The sequence below is a fragment of the Peromyscus maniculatus genome, chromosome 14 (genome assembly GCF_049852395.1).
Source record: "Peromyscus maniculatus bairdii isolate BWxNUB_F1_BW_parent chromosome 14, HU_Pman_BW_mat_3.1, whole genome shotgun sequence".
NCBI lineage: Eukaryota > Metazoa > Chordata > Mammalia > Rodentia > Cricetidae > Peromyscus > Peromyscus maniculatus.
The window spans coordinates 36,261,835-36,279,439 of record NC_134865.1 but is presented as its reverse complement, the minus strand read 5'-3'; the positions used below and the strand labels follow the sequence as shown (position 1 = coordinate 36,279,439).

The 17,605-nt window shown below is 41.5% G+C and overlaps 1 protein-coding gene across 3 annotated transcripts in view; it reads right to left on the bottom strand.

Annotated features, from left to right (window-relative positions):
* Hdac9 (histone deacetylase 9) overlaps positions 1–17,605 on the bottom strand; it is an 844,224-nt gene that overhangs the window by 167,492 nt on the left and 659,127 nt on the right. The gene's annotated exons all lie outside the window — the stretch shown is intronic.

Sequence of the window (17,605 nt, the reverse complement as noted above, 5' to 3'; positions counted from 1 at the left end):
CAAAAGTTTTTGGTAAATTTAATGAAATTTCAGTATCTTATTTCTGGTACTAACACATGTATCTCCTTTGAGTGGATGACTTTCATTTTGGCCCTGGATTGCTTCTTACATTGGATTCTAATTATCTGTGAACACACCCTATAGGAAGAATAGCTACCAACAAGCAAGTCTGAACAATTAGTTAAAGTTAGGCAATTAAATAAAAATTTCAGCCATAGAATTTAAATCTTATAATATTATGTAATAGTGGTTATGGTTAAAGAACACCAAGTGAATTTTCATTTTACATGGAGTTTATATGTATATGTGATTGAGTCTGTGCTTGTGTGTGAAATTTACCACCATATAAAATTTCAAAGGTGCAAAATACTTACATTTTCTGAGTGAGTAGGATATGTACAATTCATATATTGGCATAAAAACAATTTCTTTTGCAGAAACTGAAACAAAACTGCAAGGAAACACCTGCAATATATATAATCAGTAGGTATCAAATTTAATACTATCACAAACAAAATAAATGAATTACTTGGAACATATATTTATAGGATGTTACTTGTTCTATGTTTTAAGTACTGAAAATAAAACAAAGCACTAGAAAGCTATGTATATAAATGCTGAATTTGATACTAGAATTTGTGTTGCAATTCTTTCCCAACTAAGTTATTTTTCAAGTCTCATTAAGGCTTTTTTTGGTCAAAAAATCCAGCAGTTTTTATTACTACCAGAAACAAAACAGGAAGAGAAAAGCAGGCAGTTGCTGGTGTTTGACTCTTTCCAGCACCAGGGTCATAGAATGCATGCATCGCGTTGGGGGAGATCTTATACTGACTTCATGGAGATAGGCTTTTTAGAATAAATTTATTTATTAATTTACTTATTTTACATCTCAGCTGCTGTTTCCCCTCCCTCCTCTCCTCTCAGCCCCTTCCCCTGACTCCCTTCTGTTCCTACCTCCCAATCCACTTCTCCTCATTTCTGTTTAGGGAAGGGCAGGTCTCCCATGGATATCAACAAAACATGGCATATCAAGTTGCAGTAAGACTAAGCACCTCCCCATGTATTAAGGCTGGGCAAGTTGACCCAGTATGAGGAATAGAGTCCCAAAAGTCAGTCAGTTAAAGAACCAGAGACAGCCCCTGTTCCCACTGTTAAGAGTCACACAAGAACTCCAAACTACACCACTGTAACAAATGTAGAGTGCCTAGGTCAGTGCAGTCCCATGCAGGCTCCCTGGTTGTTGGTTCAGTCTCTGTGAATCCCTATGAGTCCAAGTTAATTGATTGTGTGAGTTTCCTTGTGGTGTCCTCGACCCCTCTGGCTCCTACACTCCTTTCTCCTCTTCTGCAGGGTTCCCCGAACTCCTCTGTTTGGCTGTGGGTATGCATCTGTGTCCATCAGTTGCTGGATGGTGCCTCTCTGATGGCAATTGGGCTAGGCACTAATCTGGTCATGTATCCACCATTGCTAGGAGTCTAAGGTGGGGTCATCCTTGAAGAGTCCGTCCTTGGCCAGGTTTTTACCTGACCCCAAAATGCATGCCTTTTCCAGGCCTCTTTCAGTACTCTCCCCTTCCATCCCCCTCCCTTCACGTTCCCATCCACACCTGCCCTCAGACCACTCATGAAATCTCTTTTTCCTAACAATGCAAAGTAGGTGTCAGTGAGAAAACTTGTGCTTGATTTAGGAGAATTTGGCCTTTGATAGTCTCCAGTAAGATACAACAAATTTTCTTCACTATGAGTTAAATCACAGCCAAGTCAGAAGTCAGTTGAAGAGGCTGGGAATGAGCACATCCGACAACCACAGAGTAAACAGTGAAAACTCCAGTGAAACACTGGCTGTGAGAAGAGCAGATGGGTAGGAGGACAGTCTGGGAGGAGCCCAGCTGTACAGCCAGCTGATGGTCTGGAGCATCAGGCAGACTTGCCATTTACGTCACTGCCACCGAGATCTAGTAAATGTCCATAACTTTGTCAGTTCTCGGAGAGGTAAGCCAGCCAATGATAGCTTGCTGACCAACTTTCAGAACAAGGCAGAGCACCTGCTAGGTACAGGCAGACATGAGGAGGCCCTGAGGATACATCTACTCACAGATCACCCATGGGAGTGGAGGCTGCTCCTGTTCTGAGATACTGTGACAGATGCTCACAAGCAGCCATGCAGGCATTATCTTAGTAATGTGTTTGTTTATTCTTTCATTTGGACTAAGGAATCGAAGAAGAGAAAATTAAACATGTTTCCATCCTAATCATTAATATGTGTCTGTTCCTGCTCTCCTCTCCTTTCTCTCCTCTCCACCTTTCTCCCCCTTACAATGCATCATAAGAAACTGAAACATTTCAAAAACTTTAGGTGTGTAAGGAATATGGATAACTCAGTGTATCTATAATCAATGTAAAACTCAAATATATGATAAAGTAATACAACATATAACAGGAATTAAAGAGAATTTCATCATTATAATTTGCAATAACTATGAAAAGTTTAAGTTACAGGCAATAGTTTTTTGACCCTAGAAGAATTAATTACATATGAGTTATAAAAGACAGTTTGGGGTTGCTCAATTATGAAGGAACTGAATAACAGAATTCTAGTAACTCTGCACTGAAGAAGATGTCAGGAAGGAAAGAAGACACTATTTTTAATACATCAAAATTTATAAAATGTAGCTAAAGCAGTATTAAAAAAGAACCACAGCCCTAAAATATCTTTATTGAAAAAAAAAACCTACAATCTACAAACTTAGATTCTTCAAATGCTGAAAAACAATCACATGGAACTCAACATAAGTAGAAAAAAGAAAACACTGAAGATCTAACCAATGAAATAGAACAGAGAATTAACAAAGAATACTCACAAAGCAGAAGCTGTTGCTTTGAAACCATCTCTGACTATCACAATTAGGAAGGGGAGCACTAACACTCAGTCAACAGTCAAAATTTTAATGTCCTTCAAAAAACGTCTTTCTTACACATGTTTAACTAAGACACGGGGTTTTCTCCCCTAGGCAATTTCCCATGTAAAATATTCACTTATGCCCAAGATATTGTTGGAAAGGTTTCTTGGTAATGGTTTTATTCATGAGAGATCCAAACAGAAATTAATCAATAGACTGGGTAATATTCAGTCAGTACAATACTGAGCAATGACTGCTAACAAGCTCCTAATATATGCAGCTACATGGGTGCATTACTATAACGCTGTGCTAGGAAAGAGAAGTCACAGTGAAAATATTAGAAGTTTGTTTCTCTCTATATATTCTTTTAAAGATTTATTTATTTATTATGTATACAGTGTTCTGCCTACATGCCAGAGGGCATCAGGTTTCATTACAGATGGCTGTCAACCACCATGTGGGTGCTGGGAATTTAACTCAGGACCTCTGGAAAAGCAGCCAGTGCTTTTAACCGCTGAGCCATCACTCCAGCCCTTGTTTTTATATAATTATACCTACATTTTTATTGTAGTTGACACATATGTGAAGCTTTATACCATAAAAAAAGAAAACCAAGTTGTGATGAGAAAAATTAGATGTACAGTTGTCTAGACCTTGAGGGAATTTTTGGGGGATATTTTGATATTTTACAACATGTTATATAGCTAGATATAGCATTTTCTAAAAAGACATATTATCTTGGCTTGATTTCTGTTGTTGTGATAAAAACACTGACCAAAAGCAACTTGGGAGGAAAGGGTTTACTTGGCTTACACATCCAGTCATATCCATCAATGAGGAAGGTCAAGGCAGAAACCTAGAGAAAGGAACTGAATCAGAGGCCATGGAGGAACTCAATGTTTGGCTCCCATGGCTTGCTCAGCTTGCATTCTTATACAACCCAGGCCCACAGGCCAGGGCTAGCATCACCCACAGGCCAGGGCTAGCATCACCCACAGGTCTGAGCTAGCATCACCCACAGGTCTGAGCTAGCATCACCCACAGGCCAGGGCTAGCATCACCTACAGGTCTGGGCTAGCATCACCCACAGGCCAGGGCTAGCATCACCCACAGGCTAGGGCTAGCATCACCCACAGGTCTGGGCTCCTCCACATCCATCATCAATTAAGAAATGTTCTGCAGACATGGCCACAGGCAAATTTAATGAAAGCAATTCTTTAATTGAGGTTTTGTCTTCCAAAGTGACTCCAGTTTGTATCAAAGTGACAAAAACAAACCATCACACATACCATATGTAATTCTATCCAACATGTATTATACCCCAGCATGCATTATACTGACTAAAAGAATTGTTATCTACTTAGGAAAAATTAAATGATTACTAAACTGCTTCTATCTGAAGGAGTCTACCTTGAATTGGGGATGACTGACTATAGTTAAACATTTTTTGTCACTATTATGGAGAAATCAAACTGATATTTACTTGGAAGTTCATTCCTACTGGCTAATTCCCATAGTGCTATTAATTCTATGTATGTTACTGAGCGGTCTTATCACAGGGTTTCAAACCTTGTGGGCTATAACAACAACTGGCCTGACAAGGATGCCCACTGGTTCAATGCTGGCATGAATGTTATGGGTGTAACCAAATAGTTTCAGATTGCATTTAAGGCCTGCTCCATAAGAAGGACCCATGCACACAGGGAGAAGTGACTAAAACACTCTAGGCCTATTGGCTGAAGATGGATGCCCCAGCATTACAGAGGAACTGTGGATGACTGTCCAGGCAGGCAGCTGTCTCTGTCATTTCTAGATTTTTGGAAGTTGCTTACAATGTACTTCCTGTTTACTTAGGTAATATTATATCCTTCTGAGGTCTTTGATGTAGTTGAAGACCAGAGAGTTATAATTATAGTTTTCTTTAGTCATGATAAAAGATAAATTAGATATAAAACTTTAGACTCATAAATATAGGATAGGTAGAATATTTACTTTCACTTTGCCAAATACAGACTAGATATTGCAACTGTAATTCTTGCTTAATAGCTGTTTCGTTATATGTAATTTTACTAAATTAAAGTTAAAACCTTCCTTTTTGGTTAGACAGAAAAGGGGAAGTGTTGTGGGATAACTTTCTGCATGCTGTGAATTTGTGTTGCTCTGATTGGTTGATAAATAAAGCTGCATTGACCTATGGCAGGACAGGATGAATCCAGGTGGGAAAATCCAAGAGGGATAGGAGGAAGAGAAAGCAGAGGCAGGGAGATGCCAGCCCACCGGCCAGGGAGCAGCATGCAATGGCACACAGGTAAAGCCACAGAACACATGGTAACATATAGATTAACAGAATGGGCTGAGTTTAGTTATAAGAGCTAGCTATACCTGACCATACAGTTTGAAAAAGAAAAAAAAAAAAAGGACTCATGCCTGATACTATTAATTGAGTCAAATCTCCATGGCTGGATAGGTCGTGGGAGCTAAGGGAGAACCCAATACCTTTATTCTGTTAAATTGGCATAGTATTATTCTGCTCCTAAAGCATGTATCTCTATACCCATAGTTGTGTGCATCTTTTAGCTGCAGAGAATCAGGGACTGGGGAGTGTTCAGCTCTCAGTGGGACATCTATATCATACCTGACTCTCCAAAGCTCAGGACTCATCATGGAAGAGGGGATGGGAAGGTTGTAAGATCCAGAGGTGGTGGATATTTGCAGTAAAACAGTCTTTGCTGGACATGACAGGGTTGTGTGGTCCACATGAACTCACAGTGGCTATGACTGTATGCACAAGACCTACACAATATCAAGCCAGATAGAATCTCAGCATGGATTGGGGAGGAACTCATGAACTCTCACGCCAGTCTGAGGATCTACTAGCAGCTAATGGCTGCTGAGGGAGGGGCAGTTTTCTCCAAGCATGTGGCCCCTCTGTGAGGCTACCCATGCTCCCACAGCTAGTCCTGCACCCATGTACATACAGGTAGTTAACTTTTCCTGGCCTGTGATTTGTTACACTTCTCAAAAATAAAAATTTTGTTATACTATTTTTGTTATGAAAAAATAAAATTTTATTTTGTTTAATGTACAATTAATCAATTTCAAATATCAGAGTCATATATGTGAAATATTTATGTAACTCAAAATAAAAAGTTTTCTCTTGTGTTTTTAAAAAACAAAATAGAGACATCAAAGACAAGAAAATATGAAGAAATCATCTCTGAAGAAACTTCTAAAACCAATCAGGAAGAAAAAACCCAAGAACAGAGGGCTTAAGGGGTTCATTAATCAAAACGGTGGAGGCAGCCACGTGCCTGACAACTGTCTTTGCTCCGGCCGGAGAGAACAGACTTTGCCATATGACCTAACTCCCATCTTGATTAAAAGTAACCACATGACTTAAGCCAACCCAGGAAAAACAATTCCTCTTATCTGGGAGGCCCAAACCAGGTGATTCTTCTATCATTTTTGATCACAGTAACAAGCCTCCCCCTTATCAGCCTCAGCCCACAGTCCCTCATCTTCCTCTCCAGCCTCTCTGGTTTCCCTTTCTCCCATCTCAGCAACAGGCTGTCCATCCAGTCAGGTATGAGGGAATCCCAGACCAGGACCTGAGTGGAATTATAATATCCCAGGGGCATCCTCGCTAAGGATCAATTCGTAACTTGTCTTCTGGCTGGTCTTCACAAAGCCACCCTTAAGGTGGTAAATTATGAAAAAAATCCAAGAGGTCATGCAGGACAAACATGAACATCCAACTCAATTCCTAGACTGCCTCACAAAGGCCTCTTCAATATACCAGTCTAGATTCTCAGTCCACAGATGAAAACAACTCCTTATGGCCATCTTCTTCTCTCAGAGTTTGCCTGAATTTAGGGCCAAACTTAAACATTCAGAGAAAGGACCCCTGCCTCCACAGGCAGAGTCTGTGCTGTGGCCTTTAAGATGCACCGTGGGAGAGATGAGAAAGCAGAAAACAAGGATGCCTGGTGCTGGCCAAAGCCTGTCCACTTGCCATAGCAATTGCCCAGGCTCCCAAAGCCCCAGACCCTCCGTGTCCCTGTGTCAAGTGTGATCAGGAGGGTCACAGGCCTGGGCCTATCCAGATACTTATAAACCACCCAGACTATGTCCAAAGGGCCATCAAGAAGGGCATTGGGGTGTTGACTGCCCCCATGTCCCTCAAGGCATGGGGACATCATGCCCAGGTGGCCCTTCAGCTAACTTCTTAGATCTGGCCATGTGTGACTGAGAGGGCTCGGGCTCCCTGGGCCTGATCACCGCCGTGTCTCACTGGGAGTCTCAGGTAGACACCACAGTGTCAGGGCGGTCCATCCCTCTCCTTCTGGACACTGGAACCGTCTACTTAGTTCTGATGGAATTTTAGGGACCCACATCTTCTTGTTCCCCTATTGTCAGGGTAGGGTGACAGCTTTACCAGCCTCATCAAAAACCACCAAGTATATCACCCTCTAAGGTCCAGCTATCTACTCCTCAGTTACTTATCTGGGATGAGCTATCACTACAATTCACAAGGCCATTACCCTGGATAGAAAACACTTAATTCAGTCACTCACAGTCCTGACCACCCAGGACAAAATTCTGTCCTTCCTAGGGATGGCCAATCTTCTTATGCTCTTGCATTCCTTCCTTGAGATGGCTCTTGGCCTCTCACATGAACCCCTTCTTTATGTGGGGGCCCACAGAGTCCTTATTCAAGGTCAGAGAATCTAAGCTTGCTTTAACCAGCAGGGCTGCATAATAGGATGATTTGGCCAGGGGCATAGTTACTAGATGTTTTGAAGGATCTACACTGTGTTGTACGTTGTGCTTTGATCTTGATAGAAGGAGGTTTTTTGCCTCTCCCCTTGGCAGTGTATAACAGGCCTATTAGAATAAAGGACGAGGCATCTGGGTATTGACCCAGGGCCCTCCCGATGCCATCCTAAGTCTCTGTCTTTCTCTCTGTCTCCGCCTATATTTCTTTCTCATACTTCCTCATTCCTCTCTCCTCCCTGCAAGAACCAGTCAACAGGTCAGAGCTGGACTCCAACACTTATACCCATTACTAAGCTATTTCATTAGCTTCAGTAGGTCCTTTTCCAGGCTCCAGCTCTACATCTTCTAGACCTTACTCACTCCTTCTCTCTCTGGGTTACCTCAAAAGAAAGATATGCCCTCAGGATCCTGGGTTACCAACTAGGACATTCCTTTACACCCTCTGCATACTTATCAAAAAATCAGAATATACTGTCCAAGGATGGGCACCTTGCCCATGTGCTCTAGCTGCAGCTGAACTTTTATACGCAGATAAAAAGGTTAGCCTTTGGGTCACCCACCGATGTCTTCTCTCTTCACCACCTGTCCCATCTCATAACACACAGGGGTCTCCAAACACCACCTCCTCCCAGAGGTGCTCCACCTGCTCCTCTTTCAGGTAGCATTGGTAGAGGATCCTACACTTAACTTTCAACCATGCCCACATCGCAACATTTCAAGCTGACTCAAGCTGCTGATCTGACCCTCCTAAGGTATGTTCAGATCATTTGTTTTTGTTGGCTTCTGCAACCCACCAAATTTGATTCTGGAATCCACCTCTTCAGTCTATTCTTTTCTCCACCTTAACGAACCATCCATCTCTCCTCACCTACTCAGTCAGTGTCCTCTCTTCTGCCTATGTCCTTATGGGCTGCCTGCAACATATCCCTTCTATACCTTTTTGGTCACCTGCCAAGTGGACATCTCTCTACTGTGCCCTTTGGGAAGCCAACCTCATAGGCATACTCCCTGCAATGCCCTTCAGAGCCCCACCAAGTGGGCAGTTCTATCTACTAAGACACTTACACCTCTTCAGCTATTTTCTCCTCTACCTGCACTAACCACTAATCTCTCCCCTTGTACTCAGCGTCACCACAGAGCTCCCTGCTTAGTTTACTTTTACTATGAAAGCCATGCCAGGAAGCTTCCTCTTGCCCTACCAGGTCCCCATCAGGTGGAAACGGACTCCTCTCCTCTGTGATTTGGGACATTTCCCTCCGACAAGTCTCTCACTCCACTTGGGGATGCCTTGGATTAAAATTCTTGTTACCATGACACTTACTCCCTCTGCTTCCTCATGGCTCCTCTCTGCTCCTTCCGGAACTCCCTCACCTCCCCCAGGAGTTGCCTCCACGATCGAGGTCCTGCCACCTTTCTTTGTCTCATTTGCCGTAGAGCTGTCTATCCTACCTCTCCTAGTGGCCTCCGGGGCCTGTATGTATATTTTCTTTGCCTCCCCGAAGGAGCTGCCTGCTAAGTCCTGCAGCTTCCTCGAGCCCTCCGGGGCCTCTGTGACCTTGCCCTCCTGCCTCACAGCTCCATTCTGAAGTCTCTCCGCGTCTCTATGCTCTCCTGGGCTTCTCTCTCGCCTCTCAGTTCCCACTTGGAGCTTATAGAAACTCCCTCCAGCAGAGTTCATCTTGCAGCCTTCCCTCTCTTCCTTCACTGACTTGGGTTTTATTAAAACCTCACTCTGTTGCTACAAACAGCGTGGCCTCAGTACAGTTCAATGACCTAAACTGACATTTTGATTTTCAGTGGTAGCAACTTCTGCCACTGCACAAACGGATGATCTGAACACCTTTCATAGCTAAACTTGCTCTCTCCTCCTCTATTTTTTCCTAACTATACACTTCCTGGTTACCTCTTACATATGAAGACCCTCCACCTCTAACTAATAGTCTGTCCTAACAGAGTAGGGACATTGCTCTATATCAGATTGTTAGAGGCCCATTCTCTTCCCTCATCTCTCTCTCCTTCACTGGAGCTTACCCCCATGCCTATTTTCTCTATTTCTGTGTGGTAATTCCTGTTCTGAAAACAAAAAGCATAAAAACAGGGTTCATGATAAGATTTTAAAAAATGCTTGTTTAATAAGGTATTAAAGCCGTACCTCCATGTACTCATACAATGATGTACCTCATGCTGGTAGCCGAACTTTGTAATGTAAGAATCACTTATGTTGTATTAGTTTTAAAGGGACATGAAGGGGTCATGGAAAGAAATTGAGACTTGGCACTGTGTGGCAGGACTGAAGTCCCTAAAGAGAGCCCAGGAGAGGTAGTTGGTGAAAGTTTCAGTAAGTTCTGAGGGTCTAAGAAAATGTATAAAAGTCTGAGGATACAAATGCTTAAGAAATTCTGAAGGTATAAGAAAAAGTTTTAAGGTATGTAAATGAAAGTTCTGAAGATATAAGAAAATGATTACAGGTAATGAAAAATGTTTCAGATTTCTTTTCCCCTCTGCTATTGCTATGTTAAGATTCCAAAGGTTCAGGAAATCTATACTTAATGGTTCTACCAGATCATCCTTACCCTCCAGGGCCAAAGAGATTCACTGTCCACTATAGCTACAAAATCCTGGAGGATTAGATTCACTCACAGCAGAAAGGGGTGATCTTTGTCTCTTCTTCATGGAGGAATGTTGCTCCTATGTCAACCAGTCAGGTGTAGTAAAAGACAAGATCTGACAACTCCAGTTGATCTCCAAACACAAAAGAAACAGCTGGATGCCTCTGGCTAGTAGCTCATTGACCATCCAGTATGAAATAGGATACTACCCTTCTTTTTTTTAAATTTAATTTAATTTTATTTTACAATATAATTTAGTTCTACATATCAGCCGATTCCCTTGTTCTCCCCCCTCCCGCCCCCCTCCCCTTTTCCCCAGCCCACCTCTCATTCCCATCTCCTCCCAGGTAAAGACTCCCCTGAGGATTGAGATGAACCTGGTAGACTCAATCCAGGCAGGTCCAGTCCCCTCCTCCCAGGCTGAGCCAAGTATCCCTGCATAAGCCCCAGGTTTCAAACAGCCAACTCATGCAATGAGCACAGGACCCGGTCCCACTGCCTGGATGCCTCCCAAACAAATCAAGCCAATCAACTGTCTCACCTATTCAGAGGGCCTGATCCAGTTGGGGGCCCCTCAGCCATTGGTTCATAGTTCATGAGTTTCCATTCGTTTGGCTATTTGTTCCTGTGCTTTATCCAACCTTGGTCTCAACAATTCTTGCTCATATAAACCCTCCTCTTTCTTACCAATTGGACTCCTGGAACTCTACCTGGGGCCTAGCTTGTACAACCACTTTGGAAATCAATATGGCGCTTTCTTAGAAAATTGGGAATCAATTTCCCCCAAGATCCAGCTATACCTCTCTTGGGCATATAACCAAGGAATGCTCAATCATACCACAAGGGCACTTGCTCAGCTATGTTCATATCAGCATTGTTTGTAATAGCCAGAACCTGGAAACAACCTAGATGCCCTTCAACTGAAGAATGGATAAATAAATTGTGGCACATATACACAATGGAATACTACTCAGCAGAGAAAAACAATGACATCATGAGGTTTGCAGGCAAATGGATGGAACTAGAAAAAATCATCCTGAGTGAGGTAACCCAGACTCAGAAAGACAAACATGGTATGTACTCACTCATAGGAGGATACTAGATGTGGAACAAGGATGACTGGACTGCTACTCACATCACCAGGGAGGCTAACTGGAAAACAGGACCCCAAGAAAGACACGGGGATCTCCCAATGATGGAGAAATGTATGAGATCTACATGAACAACCTGGACATGAGTGGGGGTAGTGAAGGGCGAGGGTTGAGGGAAAGAGAACTTTGGGGAGCAGGAGATCCCAGATAGATCAAGAACAGAGAGGGAGAACAAGGAATAGGAGAACATGGTAAATGGATACTACCCTTCTAAACACCCTTTCTTCTTTTTTTGTTGTTTATTTGTTTGTTTGTTTGTTTGTTTGTTTGTTGAGACAGGGTTTCTCTTTGTAGCTTTGCACCTTTTTTGGAACTCACTCTGTAGCCCAGGCTGGCCTCGAACTCACAGAGATCTGCCTGCCTCTGCCTCCCAAGTGCTGAGATTAAAGGCATGCGCCACCACTGCCTGGCTTTCTCCTCTTCTTAATCCTATTAATCAAGCCCTGCCTTATAAACTTCTTGTCTAGATTTCTTCAACAATAGATTCAAAAGATTGCTGACCAGACTTTTAGTCAGTTGCTGTTACAGGATTCCCAGCCCCCACTGCAGAGTCAGAGGCCTGCAGCTTCCCGTTATATGCTGATGGTGAAGGTCAAGTTTGCCCAAAGGACTCAGACATCCCCATTCAACAGGAAGTGGATACATTGCCCCCTTTCCCATGACCTTATTAATAATAAACTAAAAAGGAGGGAATGTAACCTTGAGCCACATGAGTGGCCAGGTTCCTCCCCCAAGGACCTCCAACTTGGAGGTTCCACCCACAGGACACTCTAACTACCCTAACTGCTGGACCCAGGCCCCTCCTACCCTACAGAGTAAAAAGCCCAATCTCTGATCGTGAAATCCTACCAATTTCTACCCCAGAAAGCTTCACCCTGAAAAGTTCTGCCCCCTCCCCAAAGGCTCTACATAAGCCCTCTGTCCTGTTCAGTTCTCTGCTGTTTCTCACCTGTGCAGAGGCAGCCACCCTCCTGGTTTTTTCCCTCCTGATAAATCTCTTGTGTGCGTTTTGTTGTGTGGTGTGACTTTGTGGTATTCCTTGGCTCCCGACTGCCAGGATAACTTCCCATCCAAGCTGCATTGCTTACAGTGGTGAGGGAGGAAGGGAACCCCCACCTAGCCAGCCAGATCAGTGGCATCAGCCCTCAGTCAATAGGATGAGAATTGTCATACATCCCAGCTCCTTTCTGAAGGGAAACAGAGGAGCAGTGCATCTGGAGAAGAGAGGAGGCTGGGGCGGGGGGGAGTGGAGGGAGGAGAGGCTGCAGGCAGGATGTATTGCATGAGAGAATAAATAAAAAGAAGGGGGAAAAAGAAAATAAAATTGAACTTTTAAAACAGTTCATGGCATGTATCATTTAAAGATGGCATCTCTGGACATTAGGCCCACCTCTCTGGGGGTGAAGGAGTTAGTACAGTTGATAATTGTTTTGTTTGGTGGGTTTCCTTTTGTTTTGTTTTTGAACTTCTTGCTTTATGTCCTGGCTTCTACTTTGTTAGCTCGGTGGCCAGGCAATGCTTCAGCCTTTGTGGGATCATCACATGTGTGTAAGTGTGTTTGTGCACATACTCAGTAACTATTCGGGCAGCTCACCTTGGCCTTCACTTCCTGCTTGAGCAGAGTCTCAAAATTGCCTTGAGCTGAGAGTTGATGGTCTCTAGGTCTTTCCTGAGCTTGAACACAGCCCTGGGTTCACACAACCACAGCCTGTCATGTGTGTAGCCTGCTGCCGATGGTTTACCTTGCCATTGTCCATCAGCGCACATGAAGCTTTCTGATGGCCTCTTAGTTTTCCAATAAATGCTTTTGAGAGCAAGCTTTAACACTGGGTGATTCCCATGTGAGTTTAAACAGAGATAGCCTCATGTCTGGAACTTACAGGAAAGAGTCAGATAGAACACATAAAGACAACTCGCTGGCAATCAGGTTCTGATGGACTCCATCCTCATTACACCTGTGAAGACTGCCAATTTCCTGGTCTTGTTGAGCATGCGTGCTTTTGTGTGTTAGGAATGCAGTAGCAATGGGAAGGCAAGATGGCAGTGGGTTATCTTAGACCACAAACCTCACTGTTCCCATTAAGACTCAGTGACTATGCTTCTGAAACAGGCTTCTGGAGTTGATGTAAACCTTTTGCTAATTTCTAGGGTTTTGAAAGAAATCAACCTGATAAATTTTGCTGATTTTGTCATTGCCATGGTAGAGGGAAGAATTTACAGACTTCAAAGTGTTGCTTTTCACTAATATTATTTTAGCAGATTACTTTGGAATTCTACTTGGCATTACCTACTAAAATTTATTATGTGGCTAGCCTAGTAACTGGACATTCTTGTAATGCATAGTTAAAAAGGGAGCATGTTCAAGTGTTCATGCAGTATTCTTCAAAGAGCAAATGCTGGCAATAACAAAAACACTTAACAGAAGAATGAACTGACTATTTTTGTCCTACAAAGGAATATTTCATTACTCTAAAAATGAGTGAGTTATAGATACATATTCATAGGCACACATTTTTATGGCATGATTTTAAGTTGAAGAAAACTATAGGAGAATACATCAATACTATTCTATTTTTTATAAAGACTAAAATGTTTTAAACTATAAAAATAAGTAAATGAGTAATTTAAAAAATTGCAGTAAATGGTTATGCCTGGTTCAAAAAGTTAGGATTGAGGTGCCTCTGGGTGCACATTAGTTTGATCAGCATATTGTTCAGATGAACAGATCATAGATAGTTTGATATTTTACTGCCTTTTGAATTTAGAAGTACTTTTTTGTCTTTTAAAGATTTATTTACTTTTACTTTATGTGTATGAGTGTTTTACCTATATATTTGTATTACATTACATGCCTGTCTGATTTCCTCAGGGGTCCAAAGAGGGCATCAGATCTCCTGAAACTAGAGAAACAGGTGGTTGTAAGATTCCAGGTTGGGGCTGGGAACCAAACCCAGACCCTTTTAAAGAGCAGTTGTTGGTCTTAACTACTAAGCCATTTCTCCAGCCCTATCTTGTCTTTTCATATGTATCAAGTAATTCTAGCAATAAAAAAGAGGACTTGGGCCACCTACCTGTGCTACACAAAGGCTCTGATGAACCAGTTGGAAGAAAACAGAAGGTTGTGAATTTTATAGACTTTACTAACTGTGTACAGAATCTAAAATGATTGGTTGAAATCTTTAAGGCAGTAAACTACCAAGAGTGTTTGCTTCAAGAGGACTCAGTGAGCATGAGGGGCACACTCCAAGCAAACCAACCTCAGTAGTTACTCAAAGAAAGTTATCATAGCAACATAACATTGCAATATGCATTCAAACATGAGAGAAATTATCTGCCACACGATCAGATATTTTGTCTTTTTACTGTCATTTCTAAATAAATTATCCAGGCTGTTCAAGCATGTGTAGCATTTTCAAAGTATCAGCAAAGTAAATTACTACAGGAATTATTAAGAGATACTTACTGGGAATTTATTTAATGAGGTGAACAAATATTAACTGTGAGAGATATTTCTATATTCCAAGTATACTTCCTATAATGCCCTATAGAAATTCATTTTGAAGTAATCTTCTGGTACACCAAAAATTCCAACATTTTTAGAGTGTTTGTCCATTGGTACCAGAAACCTATTTGGGGATCTGTAGATTTGAGGAATTATACGTGTATATGTTGTGTGTTGTTAAAAACCCAGAAAGCTTTGAAACGTCTCATAATTTCCACTCTGCTCTGCTGATTATTTCCATTCTGTACTAAAAATATACCAGTTTACAGCTATAGTTTGCTGCACATGTTCTATTTAAATGTCAGCTTGGAGCCCTTCCCTTTTCTAATTCTTCTGGTTCATTAGCTTCTCCAGGCAAAAAAGGACAGAACCTCTTAGAAGTGAGGAAGACAAGCAAGGTCAAAGGCAGCTTTAAGGTCGACCCAGGTTACTTTGTCCTTGTTGTTTTTCTTCTTTAGTGTTTTCTAATCAGCTTTCTATCCTTTGCAATCCACTGGTCTCCCTCCAGCTCATCTCAGTTCCTTACATACCCAGCCCCACTATTCTTAAAGAAAGCTCTTAATTCTTTTTATATTTTCCAAGATAAATTAGCACTATCTTAAAAGTAATATTATACTACACCAGTGGTATTTCATTAAAGTTTAGACTTTCTAAGAAAATGGGCAAAATGTGTGAGAACTGAATACAGATGACAGAAAATGACCAAAAAAATTGTGGGTTTTTTAATTCTTTTTTTTTTTCCTTTTGGTATTTATTACCATGGTATTGCTTACCAATGTCCTAAATTAAGCCTCCCCATTTCCTTCTTGGATCAGAATGAAATGAACCCATAAGCCATGAGCAACAATGTTCTTAGTAGGCTGGACAATTACAGCTGTGACAGGTGACATGAAGTGACCTTCTGCTTGACTAGGGGCTCACAACTGTGGCTCTAGCTTAGTATTTTTAATTCTCATTATGTCAACAAACCATTTTTGGTTTCTGCATTTCCAGTGTGATCTCCCAGTCCCCAAATCAGTACCCATCAGGGGTTCATTTGTGGCTGTCAGCATGGAATCAGTTCCTATCATGGTCCTGTCTAGCTTGGATTTTCTTTTTTTCTATTTTCCTTGACAATCAGAAGGATAACTCCAGAATATGAAATGTTCACCAAAGCAAGGTGAAGAGACTTGGAATGCTTACTTATTTTGTATACTGAGGTACACAATGGAGACTCAACTCTGCTTTCTCATCTGCAAACAGCTCAGTGTCAATGTCAACACTGTGGACAACTTCAAACCTCTTCAGACCTGCTTGATGGTAGGTCAGGAACCCAGCTCAGAGGAGTTCCGTCATGTTCCCAGTGCCTTTTCTTTACCTTCTTTACTTTTTCTAAAACCATGCCTGCTGACTGTTTAGCAAAGAGGAGAAAAAGCATCTGTGGGAATTCTTGTTCTTAACATAAATAGGCCTTGTTAGCACAGCTGGCGGTCAGTGTGTCCTTAGTACACTGTGTTGACACTTCATTTGTAACTGCCCATTTGAAATGACTACCTGCTAAAAATGGAATTAAGTTTTTATTTCATTTTCTTCATTCATAAATTTGTGAATTTTGCACAGCCCAGGTAAGGACAGTCATGATTTTCTTGACTGTATGCATTCTAATTAAGAAGGCTTCTAAATTATCAATATGTCTAAACCTAAAAGCAATTAGGAATCAAGAATGCTAACATAAAAATTCCCTTTGACATCAGGTGTGGGTATGGAAACAACACAACATTAAAAATTGGAATATGTAGCCAGGATATTATTGCTTGCCACTTGAATCCTTTTGAAAACAAGATCCTCAAATATTCTTTAAATACATCCGCTTATCATAATACATGATGCCACTCAAATAAGAGTAATTATCCTGAAGGAATACAGGGGACAGCAAAGCCTGTCTAGAAAGCTGAATCCCTCTGACCTTTTAATTTATCTTTTGCAAAGATAAAGCCTGAAAATTAACCACTACATTCATTAATAGCCCCATTAATCCCCCAGATGAGCAGTTATGTCCCTAGGCTAAGTCTGGTCAAATGCACACAGGCATTTCTTTAAAAACAACAAAACCCTATAACCTACCGCATCCAAAGCTTATTTCTATAAATTCTGACTGCTGAGAAAGACGACACCACAGTTTTCAGTGCCACCCTATATTTTAAATCACAAGACTCAGGTATAATTTGAATAAAAATTCATTTAACATTAAGAAAAACAATTCTATTTAGATTTTATCTTAGATTTACAAAACTCACAGTGCATATGTTACTGGTCATAACACATTTCCCTCAAGCCTCACAATTGCTAAAAATACCAGATCAATCACCATTGCAGATCACATTATGAAGTGTGTGAACTAGTGCATTAAAAAACTTTGTTAGCACCAACATAGTTTATTGGGGGAGCTACATTCAAGACACACATGGCATACCTTTAAATAGCACTGTTAAAATACCAAATAAAATGTCAATGTCTGTCAGGTCTCTGGCTTTTATAAATTGTTTAGACTGGAAACGTTGGGGTTTGGACATTGTTCTTTTCATACGATGTAGAAAAGAAGAGACCATAAAAAGAAAAGAACAATAAAGCATAGCTCATTTTTGAAGTTCCTTCATGGAAAAACATACTCTGGTTCATTACCCTCCCA